The sequence below is a fragment of the Cavia porcellus genome, unplaced genomic scaffold (genome assembly GCF_034190915.1).
Source record: "Cavia porcellus strain 051 isolate PalLab524CR breed Dunkin Hartley unplaced genomic scaffold, mCavPor4.1 scaffold_20, whole genome shotgun sequence".
NCBI classification, from domain to species: Eukaryota; Metazoa; Chordata; class Mammalia; order Rodentia; family Caviidae; genus Cavia; species Cavia porcellus.
The window spans coordinates 6,805,836-6,830,281 of NW_026947503.1; the positions used below are offsets into that span (position 1 = coordinate 6,805,836).

Sequence of the window (24,446 nt, forward strand, 5' to 3'; positions counted from 1 at the left end):
TTCCTCTGCTCCCCACTGTCCTTCTCTGTGCCCGCTTCTTGCAATTATCATAAGAATTAAACAGAGCAGTGGGTGTTAAATTCATAGCCTGACAGCAGGTGTTTTTATTCATTTGTGAATTTTTACTGCAGTGGGTGGGGGTCAAGGTTGGGGATGTGATTTTTGTTGCTGCAACCCCGTATGTCACTGAATGTTTAACATGCGTTTTTAGATAAAGACATAAATCTGATGTATGGTGTTGAAACAGGAAACTATTATCAAAATTATCTTTCTGGTCAAGAGCAGAAATTAAAGCTTTTTTGTTATGCAATATGAACTCTGTGGTCCTGAAATAAGCTCTGTTCTGTTGTTCAGTGCGGGGGGGGGGGGGGGGTTGGAAATCACAGTGTGTGGGCAGGCTTATTACTGAGGTCAGTCTAAATAGCCTGCAGATGTTTGGCTACTTTTAATACCTGCTAACAGGATTGTGATACTTGCCTACATCAAGTCTGGTTTTTTGTTTCAGTCCTGACATCTACTTTTCTAGATTGTATTTATGAGATTGAGTCTTATCATATCTGATTATTTATTTAGCTGGGTTAATGATTACCAAAGTTCAAGAGAATTATTTGAAATAAAGATTTCATCCTTTTAGGATGGAAGGGTGGTTTGTATTTCCCTACCTGGGATTTGGACAGCACCATTTATTCACTTTGCAGTAGAGCTGTGCAAATATCATTGTATGATGTTATTGCAGTTATTTAGTTACCAGTTTCATTTAAAGTTAGTGTTTAATATATGAAATAGATAACTCCGAACATTTATTTCAAAAATGAAATTTGTTTCTTTTAGAATTTTTTTTACTGGTTTGGAAATTCTGAATGACTCCTGTGGCTGAGTCTTAAAATATTCTTTGACAGCCTGCTGTCTCACAAAAGTTGTTGGCTCCTTATTCACTGTGGCTTTTTCAGGCTTAAACAGGTCTCCTTGTAGGAAGTATACTTTTTGTTATTTTTCATGGAGTTTGGCTTCCTAAATTGTGTAGACTGAGGGTTCTGAGCCTGGGGGCCCTATGGTCTTCCAGAGATCATGGAAGACAGTGTGACTATTTAGGCTTTGTTTCTTTAATTGTGAAAAACACTTACTTTACCATTGATAGAATTTCCATTTTTAGGACTAACATACTAAATGCCTTTCTTTACTTTTTGCAAGAAGTTTGCTAGGGTTTTATTCTCATGCTACTGAAAGCCATTGATTGCTACATGTGCTTTTAATAGTAACTTAGCTATCTTGAGAGAAACCTCATCTCTCAAGGCCACCTTTTGTGTTTCTACTTTTTCTTTTGGTAACCTGTTGCTACTTTTGCAAAAAGGTTGGTAGAGGCTACTTTGTTTTGAAATAAGGGAAACAAAACAACATGAACACACCCCCCAAAATGTTGTTTTGTTTTTTATGTTTAAAGTGGATGAAATTATACACAAAGAAGGGAAAACAAGTTATGCCACTTTGGGCAAACCAAGAAATAATGCGCTAATCGTTACTTATTGTGAATACCTTACTGGAGAAATCTACAACCATGGAAGGTGACGGTAAGTTTCTGTCTGGTTACGGCAGCGGGAGCAACACTGATCCTATTCAACACTTACAGGAGGTGTTGGATTGGGACCAGGAAAACTAGCTCGGGTCTTAGTGTTAGGCAGGTAATTAGGCAAGTATTGTCTAAATCAGTTCCTTCAGTCCAAAGTGGTGACTTTTCCGTCAGTTCACAAATCCCTCAGGTCTGTGAACACAGAGAGAAGTGATTTGAGTGAAGATGCTGGGAAATTGTGTAAAGAGAAGGCATTCACGTGACTACATATTTTGATTAAAAAGTTTTTGTAGGACTGAAGATGTAGCTCATTGGTAGAAAATAATACTTCCATAGCATGTGCAGGGTCTTGGATTCAATCCCCAGCCCTAGAAAAAAAAGTTTTTTTTCTTGTAAATTTTTTCATTAATTTTTATGATAGATCCATGTTTACCTTAGAAAACAGATCTCAGAAGTTATGGTGTTCACCATTAGTAAAGAAACAAATCAAAATATACATATTTACCTCAAATTTGGCTTTCCAGAAATATGCTTTATGCTCATTGCCTTTCTGGAGCTTTAAAACATGTATAATTTTGTTGGTTTGTGGGAGAAGGAATACATGGTCATTATAAGGAATTGCATGAAATGGGAACGTACAAGGAAAAAGTCAAAGCTGTCTAGAACTCCACTCCCCAGAGATGGACACCAGGACCTGGTGGGTGAATGTTCTCCAGAGAGCTCTGTACACATACATGTTTGCTCAGGGATGTGTTTTACATAAATGGAAAGATCTCTCCTTGCTATTTGGTAAGCTTTTCTCACTGAATTCTATATTGAAGATGCCATTTTATTTCAGTGATCGTATATTTCCTGATCATATTTTTCCTGGCTGCCTCATTGTGTAGATGGATCATAACACATGTAATCACCTCTCTCTTGTATGTTGTTTTGTTTAGCTTTCTACCTGTGATTTATGGTAATTCTTTGTAAGTAAGAATCTTGGATGAAAGGATGTATACTTCATACAGTACTTTGATATGTGTTAACAACATGATCTGGAATATCGTGGTCCTAGTGACAACACATAAAGGCTCACACATTGAGTTAATTTTCCTGGATCTTAGTTCTCTTAGTAACTAACAAACTTGTTTGTAATGTTGCTTGTCCACCTCTGCTCTTAAATTATTTGCATATGTGTTAGAAAGTGAATGCACAGAAAAGTTAGCACCCTGAACATACACATTCTCTTAAACGTGCAGTTGCAGAGAGTAATACTTTGTCTATCTTGCGGAAAACGTTAGTCATCATTATCACTTTCCTTGTCTAAAGGTTCAAAGTCATCAGAAAAGTATACAGAGATGACAGCACACTGAATGGGAATCTAAATGGCAGTGGCCCAAAGACATTCCTTTTTTTTTTAATATGTACCCCCCATCTTGGAACTTAATTTTCATGACAGTGTACAATTAGGTATATTTATTAACTAGCTCCTTACACCTTTTAGTAAATTCTAATGTGGGAGGTGGGAGAATGAGTTAAAGATGGGTTGGGGCAGACTCAGTTCACTTGAACACACAGAATCCGGCTTCTGCAGCCTGTTGGTAAATGGCTTACTGTTAGGGAGAGCTGACATTGCTGTGGATGACGGATGGAAGTTACAGAATTATGCTTCTGGTCAGACCCATGCTAAAACAGTGGCACTCCAACCAGCACTAATGCTGGGGAGGCACTGGAAGCGGAGTGAACGTTGGACACACAGAGAGGAGCAGGAAGCAGATGACGGTGACACCTGCCAGGCTCCATGAAAGTCAGTCACTTTTACCTGGCTTCCTAATTGTTAGAAGTGGAAGAACTCAGGCATCTCTATTTGAAAACCTCAAATAGGGGGGTATGTTTCCAGCTTGTTTCTTCTAATGCCTGCCATTGTTTGGCAGAATTGTTCATCAGGCTTTGTGCAGTTGTGTCTACCACTGACCAGGACATGGAATAGGTCCAGCCTGCTTTTTCCTCTCTCCATCTTCATCAGGAAGTATTAAGTATAACGCCCTTCAGCGATCCCTTCCTCCTCTGTCCCTCCCGAGTAAGCTAATAACAGTATCTTATCAGTGAACACTTCTCTGTGGTCATTAACACTGATTCTGTAGTAGATAGTGGGTAAATGCTTTTTTATGCATCAGACCATCTTTGCATTTTTTAATCATCCAACCTGACCTCTGAATCTGTGGTGGAGGGAAGTTGTTCAAGTCTTGGCAGGAAGGAGCACAGCCCCAGTTCTTCAGGGCTGACTGCCAACAAGGCACAAATCCTGAGGTGCTTTGAAGAGAACCAGCACAGTTTTAAGAGAAAGAAGCCATGTCTTCTACAGAGCCGCTGTTACTTGCTCTGAGGTTTTTGCCTCATGTTGGGAATTCTCTGTAGGAGCCAGGGAGAAAACAACACGAAGTGGTGATAGTGGAGAACAGTGAAACCCTTGTTAGTTAAAAGAGAGATGTGCCTTTTCCCTTCCATCTGTTGTCACTTTACTGTGTTGCTATCTAGAAGATGAAGGAAGCCACCCTTCCTGCTTCTCATGGGGGTTTGAAGAGTCTTGGGTCAGTTTGTTCCTGCATGGAAGACCTCCCTGGGCCTGCTCTTCAGCACCTGAGGGGTTAGGAAGAGGCTGCCACGTGTCTCAGGCAGGTGAGGACGGTAAGGTTGTTTGAATGATGTCTCTTGAGTAACTGGCCTGGGAGAGCCCATTCTACCTGGAAATCTGATGAAGTCACTGCTCTGATGACAGCTGCAGGGCGTCCAGCTGCTTCTTTCTGTCTTCAGCTCCCATCTCTTGCTATATTCCCTATATTCCGCTGCTGTTGACCTGTCATAGCCACCCAAGTTGGCAGGACACCATTCTCTCCCCAGACTCTGAGCACAAGCCCTGGAATCTGTTCTGTGCGTGTCCCACAGCGGCCCTGTGGAGGAAGTCCCCAGTATTCCATTGGTTCGCTCCAATGGGTGGTGGCGCTCAGCTCAAGTCATAGATGCATCATACATTAATGTGCTTTATAGAAGAAGAAGGAAAAAAGTAAACTTCATCTTGCAGAAGAGGTCACTTCTCTGTTTAATTCCTTTTAGTGTTTTCCTGTTATGTGTACTGTAACAGCTGATCTCTCTGCCCAGTTTTAAGAAGCCCCCATGATTGGCGCTGCCTGCCTCTCCCTGCTCTGCTAGGAGTGTATCCCATCACCTCCCACCATGCCCTTTCTATTTCTCAAACCATCCTAGCTTGTTTCTGCCTCAAAACCCTTTTTCTACTCCTTTCAGCCTGTGTTTCCTTGATCGCCGCTCTCTAGGTCACAGCTCCATATTCCAGCCCAAGGAAGATAATGTTCTCTCATATCTTTCTCTTTTATGTTTCTTCTAGCACTTTTATCAACCAGGATCAGCTGCTTTCCTTGTCTGGGCTTCCCTCTGCCTCAGATAGCAGGTATTTCATCTGGCTTCTCCTTGCTGTCTGCTGGGCCCCGTAGTGAGTGCTGGGAAGATAATCCTTCAGTGGTGGCGTCCAGTGGAGGAATACAGGTGCAGCCTTATGCTTTACTGTCTTTTAGCCCCCACCCCTTCACACAGTTGTCACACATAGTCGTATTGCCTTCGCGGAAATTCTGGCCCGGAGGATTTGTCATTTAGTGCCAGGGGGACTTCTGAGAAATTCTGGATCGTGATGTAACCTCAGAGGAAGGAATACAAGACTGATGTTCAGCAAGCCTGCCGCGCACTTGGAAAGGGCAGCTGGTGGAAGGAAGCACTTTGCTGTGCATTTTCCTGGCTTTTCCGCCAAAGCCAGTGTCCATGTGTACACTGTGTACTCTGTCAACCGGTGACTTTTCTTTGGTCATTCTCTCCTTAGCATGCAAGTCCCTTAGCTTGTCCTTTATCCCACTGGGTCGCTCTCATCAGTATTCAAGCATACTAGCTTTCCCCTCTATCCTAAAACACACATTACAACTTGGGCACTCAACTTGTGGTTCCTCATTTTTTGCTCTCCTGTGTAGTGAAGCACGTGAAAGGACTCTTGGGCCTCCTGATTCCAAATCCTCTCCTTTATGCCTCCAATCCATCTCTTCTGTTCTTTGAAAACATGCCAGTGTAGCAGAACTGTTCTTGCCACGATCTGCTGTGACACCGCTTGTCACTGCTCGGTTCTCTGACTTATCAGCAGGACCTGACATACATGGTCACCGCTGTTAGAAGTCACCGCTCTTTCTGCATTGGCTCCTGACCGCCATCCCCTTCTGGTTGCCTTTTATCTCTGGTCAGGTTTTTTGTCTTCTGTTTTGCTTTCTCTTATCTCTGACCTCAGTGTTGAAACCCTGAAGTCAAAGGTTTGTCATTCTCTCCTGTCTCATCCAGTGTCCTGGTTTTAACTGTATTGATGACTCTCCTGAGCACTGGATTCTTGAATCCCAGTCTACATCACATCTCCACTTAGGCGTCTATCGATTATCAAACCTTACTAAAAACTGAGTATCTAGTTTTTTTGTTTGTTTGTTTTAATTCTAAGACTTGCTCTTTCTTTGTCTTTTTCCACCTCAATCAGTGGCATCTTGTTGCTCAGAGCAGAGACCTTGGGATCACACTTGACTCTTTTCTTTCTCTCACACCCCTTTGGTTGTCTTAATTTTTGTAAGATAATAAGAATCTGACCAATTTCTATTACTTGTGCTGTTGCCAATAAAACCACCGTATCTTTTACCTGATCTCCCTTGACCCAGATAGTGTATTCTCACCTCTTCCCTTAAGAGGGAAGTCACGTTTAAATCTTTAGTGGCTAATTATACTACCCCATTTAAAACTTAAGCTAGAAACAGGATATCTGTGATCCCAGCTGGGGGAGCTGAGGCAGAAGGATCACTGTGAACTCAAGGCCATGGCGCCAGGCTACACAGGGAATTCAGAGCTAGCCTGATCTACCTAGTGAGACTCTGTCTCAAAGAACCAAACCAAAACAACTTAGGCTATAGCTATAGTAGTCGGAAATGTACATTTGCAGAGATACATATACACAGATCAGTAAAACAGAAAAGAGAATCCAGAAATAGACTCACACAGGTATTTCCAACTATTTTTGTAAAGGAGTTTTAGAAATGGCCTTTTCCATAAATAATTCTATAGCAGTTTTGGCACCGGTGGCCAGAAAATGCAAACCTTAACCTAGAACACATTTTGTATAAAAACAAACTCCAAATGGACCACAGATCTAAATATGAAACTTCTTTGAAGAGACCAAGGTTAGGCAGAGTTCTCCGAGATAGTAGTGTTTGATCTATTTTAAATCCTTTGCAGTAGCAAGTTATTCCCTGAAATTTGCTGTAGGGTTAGCATGGAGTTTCAGCTTGGTTGGGTTGGGATCAGCCTTGGGAATTGGTGCTCACTTTTAGAAGGGTTGTGAAAGCCTGGCCTGAGGTCTGTGCCTGGTTGCTGGCCCCTCTGCTCTAGTATTTTGTTCTACTTTGCCTCTTGGCTACCACAGACTAAGAGCTTTGCTCCAGCAAATCCTTCCACTGTAATTGTCTCTGCCTTGGAGTCAGCTAATTATGGAATGAAACTGTAAATTAAACCTCTCTTCCTCTAGGTTGTGGGTGTTGGTATTGTGTCTCAGTGGCCAGAAAGCTAATACATAAGCAATCCTTCCTCTCCTTCAAGTGTTAACTAAATAGCACCTCAGTTAGTCATGTTCTGATCACTCCCTGTCCTCTCCTCTCCTTCTTTTAGTCATTTGCAAAAGATCTAACTCTCTGTTTCCTATTTTCTGTCTTTTATTTTGTGCTTTATTTGTAATTTGGGTTTTTATGTAAGAGAAGTCATGTGATATTTAAGCTTGTGTGCCTGATTCATTTCACTTAACATTATACTGGCCACTGTTTTTACTGATGCAAATCTCTAGTTTGTTGCCCTCCTGAGCACATTACTCTGTTCCTTTGTGTGTGTGTGTGTGTGTGTGTATTTTGCTGGGGATCAAACTTAAAACCTTGTGATGCTAGGCAAGTGTTACAATACTCAGCTACATCCCCAGCTGTTTTTTTCTATAGCACATGTCATACCATTTAATTTACTGTGTTACTGTTTATCTATCTCCTATTAGAATGTATGCTCCAGGCAAAAATTTTTGCTTTATTCTTTGGTATATTCACTTCCTAGAACAGTGCTGCACATAGAAAGGACTCAATAGGTATCTACTGATTGAATAAACATTTATATTTAAATATCAGAAAATCAATACAGAATTGCTGTTGAATCAGAATGAGTAATTTCCTGGCAGCTTATTTAATTTCTCTCTTGCCCCATATACAGGTCTCCATTCAATATATGATTCTTAACACTGGACATAGAAGGAAAATAAGACTTAATTATTTGGTGTTGTAGGAAAACAAGAAAAGGCAGGAGTCGTGCCAGTATTAATCCTTGTTTCCCTCCCTTTTTGGTGTCAAGGGAAGTGGCTCTATTTTCTCACCATGTAGCTATTCTGACTCAGGATAGATCATATGGAGAGCAGCAGCTCGTCTTAGATTGTAACTCTGCTGCTTGGGCCCCAATTTTGGTGGTTTTGCTTATTCTTAATTGGGTTGCATCACAAAGCGAGAGGTGCACTGTGCTAGCTCCCTGCCTGCTGGTGACTTGGGGAATAGTACTCTCTGCTCCTGTGCCTTAGAAATAGGTCTGGCCCAGTCCTTCCCTATGCCCAGTGTTACGGTGTGAGAAGCAGGCGCTTAGGAACCTTTAGGAACCAGAGGAGTAGTTAAATCTCCAAGTAGCTTACTTGCTTTATCTTGCCTACTGACACAGGTTTAGTAACCATGGAATGAAACATACTGATTGAGTGTACTGATTAAACATAGAATTGTCTTTGACTCATGCTTCATTTTAGGCCAAATATTATTTTACTTACAAAAAATAAGGATTTTTTCTCTTTTTCAAGGGGAGAGAATTACCAGTGATGTTCAGAGTAATTGCCAACTGAGTAGCATCTGCAATACCAATCTCCCCCTCAGTCTTACCTTGAAAATGACCTCATGTAGAAAAGTTGATTATTCTCATGTTTCTGTTAACTGTTGAGCTTTGTTCTGTGGCTTAATAGAATCAAGCAAGCTCATTAAATTCATAGAAATTCCTTGAAGGTGAAGGCAGTTTCTAAGAAGGGGGGTCTTTTGGAGTACAGTATTGGAATTGGCCTTCAACGGTTTGTAGAAGCCAAGATATGCTGGGAACATGCACAATGTAAAATGGGATGAGGGTGGAGCATGGTGGTTGACCTCTATAAGCCTAGCTACTCTGGAGTGTGAGGCTGGAGGAGTCGGGTTGAGGGCAGATTGGTCAAGATAGGGAGATCTTGCCAGAGACAGACAGACAGAAACAGAGAGAAAAAGAGGGAAGGAAGGAGGACAGAAGGGAGAGAAAAGAGAGGGGAAAAGAGTGAATAGGGGTGGAAATAAAGGAAAGGAGATTTACTCGAACACATTTATATGGCAGAGAACTAATTACATTTAATCTTATAAGAGGGTCTATTTTAACATTTTGGTAAGTATTAGGGGACTTTATTTACAAAGCATTGGGAAGTGATGTATGCTTGATTCTTACTCCAGCGGGCTCTCACCCCCTTAATACCATAAACTACTATACAGCACAGGTTTAGACTGGTGAAACCTGGTTAAACTAACTATTAAAGGCAACCTGACAGCAGGAAAGATGCACCAAAAAGCATGTGGAGAGGTTGAAGAAATCGGAGTGGTTAGTCATCTGGTAGACTAGGCTGCTACAGAGGTCATTTGTGTTTAGATCTGTGCTTTCGGATCTCAGGGAGTGTCCTCCTCTCGGAATACACAGTGGTGTGGTAACTTGGTCTGGAGTCAGACTGCTGGTGTTCCTGTCCCCGTGCTGTCTCCTCCCTGACTGTGTCACCTTGAGTATCTGTAAAATAGCGATGAGGATACCAAAGTTGTAGGCTAGTTACGAGGGTTAGACGGGCATACACACATGCCAAGAACACTTCCTGATACAGTTAGCATTCATTCAGTGTTATCCACTGTTAATTGTCGTTATTTCCCCAGTCTTTCCCCCAGCTGCTCAGGTAAAAGGGAGAGATTGAAAGCTAGAAGGTAACAGAAGGACTGGACACTTTGGGTGGCACAGTTACCCTGGGCCAGAACTCTGGGGAATCTCTTGCTGTCCAGTCTCTGCAGGTCAATTCCTACTAGAGGCAGGACCCCTCCCTGCCCTACATAAAGTGTCCTCCATAATTATTTACAGATGCCTGTGTATTGTCAATATTATACCTTTGGGCCTTTGTGATGTCCATTCCCTTACTGACCTGGTCCACTCTGCTGGCCCTTTCTCCACTCTGTCTTTTGTGCAATGGCTCCTGTACCTAGTACTCACTGTATTCAGCTATTATTTGTCTGCATATCAGTTTCCTTGTGGGACTCACTCTGTGAGGGTGGGGCTGTGACTTTCCCATCTTGGTGACCACAGTGTTTGGCATGGCACTAAGCAGACGTTCGAGGGACTGGGTCTTGGGAGCCAGCTGAATAATGCCCACTGGGGCTCATCTGAAGTTAGTGTCTGGATCCTGGGAGGACAGGGAGAAGTGACTCAGACGGTGCCTGTGAGGATTCGCTGACGAGCGGAGCCCTGGGTGCATGCAGAAGCTGCTGCTTCACAGAGCCCGAGGTAAGCAGGAGGGAATCCAAAGAACTCAACCATGCTTCAAGACAGTCACCCTGGGCTGTCTTAGAAAAACACAATCCAGAAAACCTCTGATCAGGCTATCGCATTGTTTTATCTCAAATCTTATATAAACTGTTTGCTTTTTAAACTCCTGAATTGTTTTCTGTTTGCTTTAACTTTATATTTAGGCACTGTTTTGGGACAGTCTGTTCATTTTTGTGTGTGTGTTTGTTTTGGCAGTGTAAGTATTTGGAATGAAAGATCCTGTTTCAGAGTCAGATATGCTGGACTTTTGGTCCACATAGATTACACATAGGTAGCAAAGGATTGAGTTTTTTGTTTGTCTTGTTTTATTTTTATTTGTTGTTTTGTCTTTTTTAAAAAATTTTAAACCAACTCTTAAGAGGGCCAGACACTAACCTAATGTGTATTGTGATATTATAGTGCAGTCCGCCTACTCTTTCCGTTTTTTAATTGGGAAAGCCTTGTAACCAGTTGGAGCACCATCATACAAATTAGTCTTTGAGTCTTTCTTGATAATTTACAGAAAAGTAGAGCAAATAAGAGAATTTCTTTTAGAGGATATAAGGGAGATTTCCCTCTATTTTCCAAAAGAGAAATTTATGAAGAAACTTTATGACAGCTTTTTGTGTATAAATTTCTGTGTTCAAAAATTCAAAAATAATAGTTGAATTTGTCAGCTTAAAGAAGTGAGGGGAGTTGGAACCTGGCTCTGGCCCTGCCTCTTTCCTGTCAGTGCGACATGGACATCTTTTCTCTGGGTCCCTGTGTTAGTTACAAAATATCTAACATCCAAGTTTAAAGAAGGAAAAGTTTATTTTGGCTCATGGTTTGTAGAGCTATCAGTCCATAGTCAGCTGGCTCCAAGGCAGGCTGTCATGGCCAAGGGGCATCACAGAGGAGAAACAGCTCATGACAAGCAGAAAGCGGCCAGTGTAGCAAGTAGTAAGTGACAAGTAGCAATGACAGCAGCCATCTTTCTGTCCCTTATATTCTGTCCAGTCTGCCCGCCTTTGGGGTCTAAGTCCCAGCATCAAATTCTTAATCAGATACTCTAGATCTAGACACCTTCACAAAGCCCTACCTATGACCACATGAGGCCTTTGGGGAATGTCTGGATACAAGCCCTAAGAGTCCCATTTTCTTCATCTGTAAATTTAGGATGTTGGGTCTCTGAGGGTCCTTTAAAACTCTTAACTTTCTAGGATTTTAACTTTTGGCCTACCATTTAGAATCTAGAGCTCCAACTCCGTTACATGATTCTGTGCTAGCCTAACCTTGAAGCTGTGATGGAAGTCAGACTTTGCAGGAAGCCGGGAGTGGTCCATTAGGCTGGAGCCCAGGATGGGCTGAGGGAAAATGACAGACTTGAGAGGCCAAACATTGTGCTTCCCCGACCAGGTCAGTGAGGCAAGTGTGGTGGTGCCAAGCACAGAGATGGTGCCACCGCATGACAGTGTTGTACTGTTATGGTGCTGAGCTGCTGTGGTGTCCTGCACCCTGGGGCCTACCTCAGCAGTATCATGCCATGCTGCAAGAGTGCCCTGTGCGGTATCTCGCCACAAAGGTGCCCTGTAACAACTTTTCTGTCTGCCGTGGGCAGTGGTGCGTGGCATGCGCACTGCACAGTCCCTTGCCCCTCTGGTATCGTGCAGACAGACACCCCTTGCATATCTGTCATGTTGCTTTCTGCCTTAGGATTACAGAGAGGTCATTGTCCTTCACATCGCACTGGCCCTCTGCACCCTGCGTTCTAATCGTTCATGTCCTTACGTAAGTTTCTCTCTTCAAACTAAATTCTTCCCCAACCCCAGGCGTGCTTATACATTCACCCAGTAAGCCTTCTTGTGAGCTTATGCTCCTCTTTGGGTTGTTTTTATTTACCTCCTTGGTTGAAAGAAACATTCTAAATATCTGAGAAGAACTTAGATTTTTTTTTTTTTTGTATGCTTCTGCACTTGGTGTGGTGCTTGGCAGATTGTATTTCTTTTTTTTATTTTTTTAATCAGTACTGGGGATCGAACTCATGACCATGTGCTTGCAAGGTAGGCACTTATGCCGCTGAGCTAAATCCCCAGCCCCTAGACTGTATTTCTTAAGTATTAAGTAATTAGTACTGTGATTAGAATTAGGTTCAGTGCAACCCTAACTGTGCTAAGGCAAGATTGGAGTTTATTCATCTGTCATGAAGAAGTTACCTTTGCTCCCTAGGGCTGCGTGATGACTGTGTTTATCAGGTCTTGAGGAGTCCTGCATCCGGTTCCCTGACATTGCCTTCATTTTCAAGTTCAGTGGCAACATCCCTTTCCAGGCAAGATTAAGGATAGAATGAGGAAAGGAAGGCAAAAGGACGCAGCACTATACAGGAAAGATCACTGGAACAGTCCGTAATCACGTCTGCTTGCTTTCCATTAGGCAGAGTTTAATCACATGGGTACCCAATGGCAGGGAAGGCTGGAACTCTACTTACTGGTTGATTCTCAACTAAAAGTTTAACTATTGGAATGAAGGAAAAACAGGCATTAGAGCGGTGATGTAGTTACTTGGTGGAAGGTACCTCTACTGCTTGGGTAATGCTACTCTCTTTGTGGAGAAATTCAAGAAGTGTTTGACTTGGGTGCAGAAATGCACCCTTTTAGGTTGTGGTTAGGGTACAAGAAATGATCAAAACAATTAGAGTAGGAGTAATACAGTAGTGCTACATCAGAGGAGTGAGGATGGGCAGGGCTGCCGCCAGGAATCGCATAAGAGGCCTCCCTGGTTTCCTTGACAAGAGTGCAGGGCTTTCCTGTCACATAAACAAGACCATCCCATCCGTGAGTTTGAAAGTGTTTTCCTTCTTTTTCCAGTGCCACTAAACTACAGGAATTCTGTGGCTTATGGACAACAACCACTAAACCAAAATAATCTGTATCAAGCCGTAAGACATTCTTATTTTACTAAATTATGTGTGACAAAAGAACATAGCAACAAAAGATAATTCCGCAAATGTTTTCTGATAGAGTCTAGAGAACTAGAAAATAGTCATACAAACAAACAGGAAGAAGAATGGGCCTGGAGATTATTTCACCTAGTAAGCAGTTTCTGGTAACTCCTACTTACAGACTGCATGTGTGAGTTTAAAGCGAGTCTGTAATAGCAACATTTTCCTTCTCCTTGAGATTATTGCCTTAATGTTAAGCATTTATTAGTCATTGAATCATCTGTACCTGGAATAGTATCTAAATTTATCTTACCAGCTTTTATCTGACTCCATTTTTAGTGCATGCTGTGAAATATGAAATAGATTTTTGTACAGTTTTTAAAATCCTGAATATTATACAATCTAGAGCAATGCATTTTCCCCTTTATTTAGCATTTTTCTTTGGCCTTACTCTAAGCCAGATTTGAGACCTCACCTTCCATATGTGTGTTTAGTCATTCTTGGCCATTTACCGTAAAGTAGCTGCTAGATCATACCTGTATGAGTGGTGTTTACTCTGCTGCTGAAACAGGGTGTGTTTTCATTGTTGTGCTGTTACAGAGCACTTTCTGTTTGGCTTGATATTTATTTTTTCTTCTGTGGATGGGAAATTGAGCTCTTCCATTTCCATTTGGAAAAGATTGCACGTTGCCTGCTGTACCTAATACTAGTGCTAATTATTACTGGAGTGGAGAGTCTTGGGGGACAGAGAATGATGTGTTGAGGGACAGGACCTTACGGGACAGGCTTTGCCACATGAGCAGCACAGAGTGTGACATGCATGGGCACCAGAGCTTTGTAAGGTTTGGGATAAATTCTTTTTCTGGCTGGTGTTGGGGTGTAAAACATTGAGCTCCCTACTGTTAAGCAGTTTTGTGTCTTAGTGAGATTCTCTGTTTTTGGTTTTTTTTCTTTTGAGACAGGATCTCGCTGTGTAGTTTAGGCTGGTCTTGAGCTCACTTTGTGGCACAGATTGGTCTCAAACTTGCAATGATTGTTCTGCCTCAGCCTACCGAGTACTGGGATGACAGGTGTGCGCCACCATGCCCAGCTTTATTGAGGGTCTTAGAACTTGGTTATGAATGATTCTTATTGTGTGGCCTCTGAAGGAGGCTCTAAGTATGGATTAACCCTGATAACCTTGGCTTCCCTGCTGATTTCCTGTCTGATTTGTAGGCCTTTCTCTCTCTCACTGACTCTCTGTCTTTTTTTTGAGACAGGATCTTCCTACATAGTTTTGATCCCTTTAAACTCACTGTGTAGCCCAGGCCAGCCTTAAACTTGATGTCATCTTCTTGCCTTAGCCTCCTAAGTGCTGGGATCACAGGTGTGCACCATGACCGAGTTCTTTCATTTTTGAATGTACAGTGGATTCTCTAGTTGTGACCCATCTGACATAGGAACCACTTGGATTATGATCATGTTGTAGTTAGAGGTTGTGAGGAGAACAATTAAAATCAGGACATGGAATTTATAATATTATTTTATGATGGTCACACAGAGTTAATACAAGAAACTATAGGAAATCTATCCACAACACCAAAGACATAAAATATTCAGTCAAGGGCCTAAATCCCACAGCAGTGACCTGCATGAGGCCAGAGGAAGACCCAAGTCTCATAACAGTGCTTCCCACAAGTCCAACTAGACGTTTAGAGCCCACAAGAAGGACTCACGCCAGTCTCTTTTATGGATCTGTACTGGAAGGCCCAAAGGTCAGCGGTGGAAGCTAGAAAGTCTGTGCCAGCGGGGTGAAGGAGCTGTGTGGTAGGTCAAGGGATCTACACTGAAGCTGAGAAGTGACACTCATAATAAAGACCAGAGCTGTCCTGAAAAACACCACAGCTATCCTCAGCGACACGGAGGCCCGAGCTCCTCTCACGATAAGCACAGTTGAGCACATGCCAGGAAGCCAGTGTGACGAGTTCATCCTGGAGACCAAGCGGCACACGTCTTCCCCTCCAGAGCCAGGAAGCAATGCTCGATGTGAGGACCAGAGCTTCTCCAGAAGAACCAAGAGCTCAAACAGCAACATGTAGGAGAAACCTCAATGCCTCAACACCTCAACCCCTCAACGCTTCCCTTCTCCTTCTCCATGTCTCTTATTTATGCTGGCAACTTTCCTGACGTGGAACATCGATGCTCAGCATCATAGTGATTTCATTCAGCTGGCATTAAGTTGACCACCAGTTTTTAATCTGTAACAGATTAGAATTTTAATTTTAACTTACAACCAAAGTCTTGGGTTATGACCTGAATCGTGGCCTCTGTGCTTCTAGATGGTCTCAGATACAGTTGACCCTTTAAAGAGTTCTGGAAGGAATATTCAACATTTTTTCCTGTGTGAGATTGATTGAGAAATCCTGGGCCAACATCTCTCTGAGCACACCGAGATGTGCAGGACAGACTCTGAAGGCTATGGAGAACTTGAGCCTTCAGGTGACAACCTGAGTTACAGCGAGCCCTCGGGGAACAATTGGTTTGTAAGTCAGGGTCTGCTGCGATTGGTACATCCTTGATTTTAGTAAATCCTCAGATTTACAGGCACAATTACAACTGTATTTCTAACATTAAATAAAGTGTTAACTGAAAAACTTCAGACTTTTAATGATTATAAAGCAATGACTAAAGCTATAAAATCTTAATGTATATAAAATTAGTATAAAGCTATACTTTGTAAACATTCATTGCGATGTACAGACAAGAACTTCTCCTTACCTCTAGGATTGGCAGGTGGGTAAAACTGGTTCTGCTCGATCATAAAACCTGCCCCCTAGACACAAAACCTTATTGGTCCTTGGCCACATGTTCCCGGTATATCGACCTCTCTCCTGAGGTGAGTCAGCCACAAAAAGCTTTTCTTCCAGACCAGCTTGGTGTGCACCAGACTCTTGTTCTGGGGACGTGTTGTACATCATGGGGTAACTGTTAGTACTAAACTGTTCTAGGAAATAGCTAAAAGTAGATCTTAGATGTTCTCCCTACAAAAACATTAGAAGGTTAATGTAGCTTGAGTAAATCTTTTTTTTTTTTAAAGAGGGCAGAAAAAAACAAGAAACAAAAGACAAACAAACCAACAAAACACCCAAAACAGTAATATTTTAGGCTTTCAAAACAAGATGATAGGAATTTAACAATGGTTGTTATTTTGCATAGTTGTCTTCAAAAGAGTTGCTCAGATTCCCAGATTGATCTAATCGTGTATTAACAGTTGTTTCAAGACTAGTAGAATTGTTACTACAGTCATCTTAGCTGTCTTATGTATGTATATACTCAAATGTATATCTTTTTTCTTTCCTTCTTTTTTCCTTTTCCTACCCATGTTATTTTTCCCTTTTGAACAGTTTCTTACCCTTTTATAATGTATATTGAAGATTTTGGATTTTATTTACTCTTTCAGTTTCTTACACCAGGTAGACAATATGGAATATACACATGTGAGGCTGATTTATTTCACGTATGAGTATGGTCTCAAGTCCTATCCAATTACCTATAAAAAAGCCTCAATATGATCCTTTTTTATAGCTGAGTAGTACTCCATTGTATAACAATACCACATCTTTTTTATCCATTCCTCAGTTGATGGGCATTTAGGTTGTTTCCAAGATTTAGCTAGTGCAAATTGTGCTGCAATAAACATGGGTGCGCATGTATCACTGTAGTATGATGTTTTTAGTTCTTCTGGGAATATGCCAGAAGCAGGATAGCTGAATCAAATGAGACCTCTAATCTTAGATTTTTAAGGAATCTCCACACTGATTTCCACAGTGGTGTGCCAGTCTACACTCACCAACAGTGTAAAAGAGTTCATTTTTACCCACAGCCCATCTAGCGTTTGTTATTAGTTGATTTCTTGATCCTGGCCATTCTTTCTGGAATGAGATGGAATCTTACTGTTATTTTAATTTGTGTTTCACTAATGACCAATGATCCTGAACATTTTTTCCTATATTTATTTGCCGTTTGTATTTTTTCATCTCAGATGCCCATCTGATGGATTGGGTCTTCGAATTATGGGAGCCTGATTTTCTTTAATTCTTTATATGTTCTAGATAGAAGTCCTTTGTGCGACAGTCGACCAAGATTTTTTCCCAATTTGTTGGGTTTACTTTTTACTCTGTTGGAGATTTCTTTGACATGCAAAAACTTTTTAATAAGACATGATCCCACTTGTTGATTCTGGGTAATATTTCCTGTGCAGTTTGATTTTTTTTTTTTGTTTGTTTTCTTTATGAATTCTCTGCCTACCCCCATGTCTTCAGGATTGCTACCTACTTTGCTTCCAGTAGATTTAGTGTTTCTGTTTTTAATATTTAGATTTTTGATCCACTCTGACTTTAGTTTGGTGCATGGTGATAAAGTATCAGTCTAGTTTTAGTTTTTGGCATATGGAAAGCCAATTTTTCCAGCACCACTTATTAAAGAGGCTATCTTTCTTCCAGTGAACCTGTTTGGCCCCTTCATCAAAGATAACGTGGCTGAGTACGTTTCTCATTGTGACTATATCTTCTAATCTATTCCATTGACCTTCGGGTCTGTTTTTGTTCCACTACCATCCTGATTTTGTCACAGTAGCTTTGTAATATAATTTCAAGTCAGGGATTGTGATGCCTCCTGCCTTGCCTTTTTGCCCAGAGTTGCCTTTGCTATTCTTGGACTTTCCTGGTTCCAGATGAATTTTAGGAACAATTTCTCTAGATCTGTGATGCATGCTAATGGTATTTTGATTGGAATTGCATTAAATCTATACACAATTTTGGGAAATGGCCATTTTTTACAATGTTTGTTCTTCCTATCCATGAACAAGGAATGTCTTTCCATTTTCTAAAATCCTCTTCAATTTCTTGTTTTCACAGTACTGTAATTTTCTATAGATCTTTTACTTCCTTTGTTAGATTGATTCCTAAGTATTTCATTTTTTTGGATGCCATTGCGAAGAACGTGGTTTCCCTTATTTCGTGCTCAGTGAGTTTGTTGTGTATGTACAGAAAGGCTATTGATTTTTGAGTATTGACTTTGTATTCAGCTACATTACTGAATTTGGTTATTACATCTAGAAATATTTCAATGGAATTTTGGGAGTCTTCAATGTAGAGTATAATGTCATCTGCGAATAATAATAATTTAACTTCTTCCTTTCCTATCCTTATTCCTTTTATTTTTCTCTCTTGGCTAATTGCTTGGTTAATGTTTCCAGCTCTGTATTGAATAGGAGTGGTGATGGTGGACAACCTGGTCTTGTTAGAGTGGAAGCTTTTAGTTTTTCACCATTTAGCACGATGCTGGCTGTTGGTTTGTCATAGATGACTTCTATCAGATTGGGGTAAAGATGCTCTATTCCAATTTTCCGTAGGGTTTTTATCATGAATGAGTGTTGGACTTTATCACCAGCTTTTTCTGCATCTACTGAGATGATCATGTGATTCTTATCTGACTATTGATATGGCATATTTATTGATTTGCATGTGTTGAACCATTCCTACATTTCTGGAATGAATCTCACTTGATTGTGGTGTATAAGCTTCTCAATGATTTGCTGCATTCTGTTTGCCAGTATTTTATTGAGGAATTTTGTGTCTATGTTCATTAGCGAGATTGGCCTGTAGTTCTCTTTTTTGGTTGTGTCATCTCTGGTTTAGGGTAATACTCACTTCCAGGAATGAATTAGGGAGGCTTGCTTCCCTTTCAGTTTCACTGAAGATTTTGAGGAGTGTTAGCATTCAGTCTTCCCTAAATTTCTTGTAGAATTGAGCTATGACTCCATAGGACTTGGGCTTTTCTTTGTTGGTTAAGTTTCTAATTACATTTTCAATTTAATTAACTGAAATTGGGTTATTCAGCAGTTTTATGTCTTCCTGATCCAGCCTTAGTAACTCGTATGTTTCTAGAAATTTGTCCATTTCTTCTGTTGTCGAGCCTATGAGAGTAAAGGTTTTCAAAGTAGGTATTGTTGATCTTCTGTATTTCCACAGGGTCTGTAGTGATTTCACCCTTTTCATTTCTTATTGCATAGATTTGGGTTTTTTCTTTCCTTTTTAAAATAAGGTTGGCTAGGGGCTTATCACTTTATTCTTTCAAAGAACCAACTCTGATTTATTAATTCCTTGTATTTTCTTAGTCTCAGTTGTGTTAACTTTTGCTCTGATCTTTATAATTTCTTTCCTTTTGGCTTTGGGTTTGACTTGCTCTTCTTTTTCTAGATGTTTGAGGTGTAGCGTCAGGTTATTTATTCTGTTCATTCTGTTTTCCTATTGTGACAATTCATTGCAATAAGTTTCCTCTGAGGACTCCTTTCATTGCATTCCACAGGATCCGGTAAATTATATTTACATTTTCATTGACCTGTAGTTGTTTAATTTCTTCTCTAATTGTCTCTGTGACCCATTGATTATTCAGGAGGGTATTGCCATGTGTTTATGGGGTTTTTACAGTTTCTTTTTTCATTAATTTCCAGTTCTATGGCACTATGATCAGATAATATGCATGGGATAATTTTGATTCTTTTGCATTTACTTCAACATGTTCTGTGTGCTAGTATATGGTCTGTTTTAGAGAATGTCCCATGTGAAGCTGAGAAGAATGTTTATTCTAATGCTGTTGGGTAGAATACTCTGTACACATCTCTTGTGTCTACTAATTCACAAGTTTGATTCCATTCTGTAATTTCTTTGCTGATTTTTTTGTCTAATTGATCTGTCTCTTTGTGTCGGTAGGGTGCTTAGGCCTCCTGTTATAATTGTGTTATTGCTTATTTGATTTTTCATGTCTATTAATATTTTATATAGCTGGGTACTCCCATATTTGATGCAAATATATTTAAGATTATTATCTCTTCCTTTTGATGTCTTCCCTTAACCAGTATGTAGTGACTTTATCTTTTGGTCATTCTTGGTTTGAAGTTCACATTGTCTGCAAACAGAATAGCTACCCCTGCTTTTATTTGGGTTCCTGTTGCATGAAGTAATATTTTACATCCTTTGACGTTCAGTGTATGAATTTCCTTTTGGATTATATGGGTTTCCTGTATACAGCATATGGTTGGATGTTGTTTCTTGATCTATTCTGCCATTCTGTTTCTTTTAATTGGTGAATTGAGGCCATTTGCATTAATGGTTATAACTGATGCATATTGACTTTTTTTTTTTCATGTTATCTTTCTGCTGTTGGTTCTTTACCTTTCCCCTCTGTTTAATTGTTTGCCCTGCTTGATGGTTTTTTTCTGTTGGTGTTCTTGAAATTGTAGCCATTTTTATATCTATGTAGAATATCTTTCAGTATTCTTTGTAGGGTTGGTTTGGTGGCCATGTTCTTTGTTGTGGATATATCTTATTTCTCCATCTATTTTGAAGGATAGTTTCAGGGTAGATCAATCTGGGTGGAAAGTTGTTTTCTTTTAGGATTTGAAATACTTTATTCCATGCTCTTAACTTGATCATTTGTGTTGAGAAGTCTGCTGCTTTCCTTTATAGGTGAGTTGTTTTTTTTCTCTAATGGCTTTTAATATTCTATTCTTACGTTGAATTTCTGGGTATTATATGTCTGAGTGTGGATTTATTTTGGTTATGGCTAATTGGAATTCTAAATGCATCACTTATCTGTATGTCAGTTTCTTTTCCCATGTTTGGGAAATTTTCTGCTATTTTGTAAGTAGTCTTTATATCATTTGTGTAGTCACCTTTTGTTTACACCTATCAATCTTATATTGTTTTTCTTTGCATCATCTTGCAACTGTTGAATTGTTATTTTCTTTTCTTTTCTTTTCTTTTTTTTTGTCTTTTTCCTTTTTATTGGTACCGGGGATTGAATTGTTATTTTCTGATTCCTCATTATTTTTAAAAGATCTTTCCTTTCTTGTTCACTAGCTGCTATTGTAAACCCAAATATCAAGTTCAGTCATCCTAGTATTGTAATCCTCTTTCTAGTTTTCCTCACAATCTGGAAAGTTATATATGTAATCTCATTGAGACATTTTTGGAATCCCAGCAGGTTAATTCCAATCTACCATCACCAATGCGATCCATAAGGAGAGTAAAGACACAAAGGCATATTCCAAGTTAAGGGCAGCCAAGAGGTCCTAAATCCAATCCTGGATAAGGTCATGCAGACAAAGCCCTTGACCCTAAGCCTCTCCCAGAATTTATTACCTTGTGAGGAAGGATGGGGGGTAACTCAGGAATGAGTGACAGTGAGGATGATGAGTAACTTGAGCTGGCTGGCCAGGTTCAAGATTGGCATCTCTGTAAATTGCAGAGACAAAGATACCAGAAAGATCAATTTACATAATCCAATTAAGGTAGCAGTGGAATTGTTTTGGAGAGGCTCTCTCTTTGGGTTCTGATATGTATGCAGACTCTTGTGCCCTGAGGAGTCATAGCCTCTTATGTTGAGGCTGTACCCAGTTGATCTTCCCGGAACTATTTGCTCTAACATCTCAAGTGCTCAATCCTGTAGTGTGGAGAACACTATGAGAGGAAACAGGACTGTCTGATGGCTATAGATTTTGCATATTAGCACCTTGCCTAGCCTTATTTGCAATGCTGAGAGCCAGTTGAAGAGAGAAGCCAGCCTTTTACAATATAAGGAAATGAGTCTCCAAATATCAACGTGACAGTAATTGTTTTGGATTCAAAGGAAGTCACTGGGATCGCCTCCCACAGCTGCAATCTTGTCTTCAAGGTCTACCTTCACATTCATTCAGCTGGTTTTGCCAGCTTTTCCTGGATATCTGTTTGACTTTTTTTCATGTATTCTAATTGTTTCATATATTTTTCATTCAAAGTTTCCGTCATTTTTCAGTGCTTCTCTGTTTTTTTAAGTATGTCTTTTTAGATGTGTTCAGCATTTCTTTCATTACATGCATCATTTCTTGTTTTACCTAGGAGATTATTTCTGAGTTCCTTTACAGCTCATGGAGTTGTTTCTTTATTTCGGTTGCTATCATTTCAGAAATTTCAGGTGTGTGACTTACACTTTATTCTATGTCCATGTCTCCGAAGCTTGTTTAGGGTAGACTAGAGGTTTTGAGATTGCATTTTGCTCTTTTGTTGGGTCATTTTCCTGTATTGTCCTCAGGCAGCTAAATGCATAGTCCCACTTGCTTTGTAGGTTGACCTTGGCTCTGTAGACTGGAGGAGGTTTCCCCAACTGAGTGGGGGTTGTTAGGCAGGTCTTCCCAGATCCAGAGCAGCTCTCTGATGCTCCCTGGATGGCTGGAGTACACTGGGTGGGCCTTCAGCAGGCCCCACGTGGCACACCAAGGCCCTTTGGCTGCTTAGGGTTGCTGGGTGGGGCCCTACCTGGCCCTGAGTGGTGCACCAAGGCTCCCGGGCTAGGCCTTCAACGGGCAGGCCTTCAACGGGTGCACTGATTGATGCTTCCCAGGTACTTGGGGTCACTGGGGGTACCTTACCAGGTCTCCAGTGTGCACAGAGACTGACCAGCTAGGTGGAATTTTCTGGGCAGGTCTTCAGTGTCTGGGCAGGTCTTCAGTGCCATGCAGGGCAGTGAGGGTTGAGGGACCTTATCAGGTCTTTTGTGTGCACAGAAGCTCTCTGGCTAGGTGGAATATTCTGGGCAGGCCTTGAGCAGGCACCACACAATGCACCAAGGCTCTCCAGTTCCTTAGGGTCACTGGGTGGGACCCAAGTGGCACACCACACAGCTCCCTGGCTAAGTGGAGTGCCTGAGTGAATCTTTCGTAATGTATATATTATATTGTATATCATAAATTCTGTGATATGTATTAGCAAATTTTACCTTAGTAAATCTAGGGCAGCTTATCTTAAAGATAAGCTGTGAATCAGCAGGCTGTGCTTCGAGGTAGCACTGGAGAGGCCTGTAGCATACAAACTCAGAGCCAAGTGGCTTCACACCAGCTTCGAAGAACAGCTTCTGGCCTGACTTCCCACGTAGGTGCTGCATGTCGAGGACCTGTTGCACTGTTCGTGCATATTCAGAGCTGTGAAGCCATATGTATGAAGGCTGTCTGTCCATTATTTCGTACTCCAAATGAATTGTGTGCTTTTTCCAGATCAAATCATATTGATTTTCCACAGGCTTTCTTGTGTCCCACACAATGTCTTACCCATGTTTTCAGTACCCTGTGAAATATTTTCATTAAATGAGTTAAACAGCAGTTAAATATGAAATTAAATGATCTGATTGGTAAGAACTGTTATAGGCCAGGGAAAAGAAATACATGAACTGTTTGGAGTGAGACAAAGTTCCCATCAGCTACTGAACTGTATATATTGGTTCTAAAACTGATACGTGAAAACTTATTCTTATTTATCCAATGCATACTTCCAGGCATTGAACTCACTAAGTGTGGGAAAACAGTGATGACAACGCAGACAAAATTTCTATCCCCATAACCTTACAAATAAATAGATATGAAATAGTAACTTCATGCAATAGTAATTGTTGCAAAAGAAAATAAAATAGGAAGGAGTAGAACCAGCAGTGCCGAATTACAGAACAGGCCACTTTAGATGGGGAAGTGTGGGAAGGGATTTGAGAGTTGCTGTTGCAGCAGAGTGTGAGGTGAAATCTGTTGAAGACCTGGAAGCTGAGCATACAAAGCAGAAGACAAATCGCAGACTCAAGTGTTCATTTTGGGGGGTGATGGGGTAGTTTGTTTTTTCTTTAGTTCAGGTTGGCATTGAATTCACTAGGTAGCCAGGGCTGGCCTTAAGTTTGTGCCAATTGTCACTGTCTCAAGCTCCCAAGTGCTGAGATTGCAGTTGTGCACCACTGTGCCTGTTCTGATAGGGAAAACAGGTTTGGTGAGTTTGAGGCCCACTGGAAGTCTTTACAACTGTGCCCAGTGAGCCAGAAGGCATTGTAGGGTATGGCAAAGACTAGATGGGAACCTGTCCTCCTTAATGTGTCACTCAAATGACTTAATTTCATATTTTACTTTATATTACTTTTCCTCTCTGTAGTTCCATTATTCCATTAACTGTAGACTACACTAACATCATCCTTTTCCAATATTACAGTGACCATCTTTCAAAAGTCCTTGTGGCAGCTGGTGTACAGGGAACTGATTGTAGGAAGGAAGCCAGGAACCAACTAGACAGAGTTGTCCATGCGAGAAATGTGGCTTGGTTTAAGGGTGGTAGTGTGAGAAGGGGGATGACCTGGTTAGAGTCAAACTATAACAAGTAGGAGCGTGGCAGCAGCATTTATTGAAAAATAAAAGATTGGGGC

General features: G+C 40.8%; 1 protein-coding gene and 1 long non-coding RNA gene across 2 annotated transcripts in view; both read left to right on the forward strand.

The window, feature by feature from the left end:
* Positions 1–24,446, forward strand: part of LOC100735904 (cytochrome b5) — a 47,026-nt gene that overhangs the window by 3,021 nt on the left and 19,559 nt on the right. The window lies entirely within an intron of this gene.
* On the forward strand, positions 336–23,602 carry LOC134471761 (uncharacterized). Its single transcript, XR_010041362.1, has 2 exons — positions 336–1,351; positions 1,442–23,602. It is a non-coding gene; the product is annotated as an uncharacterized LOC134471761 (long non-coding RNA).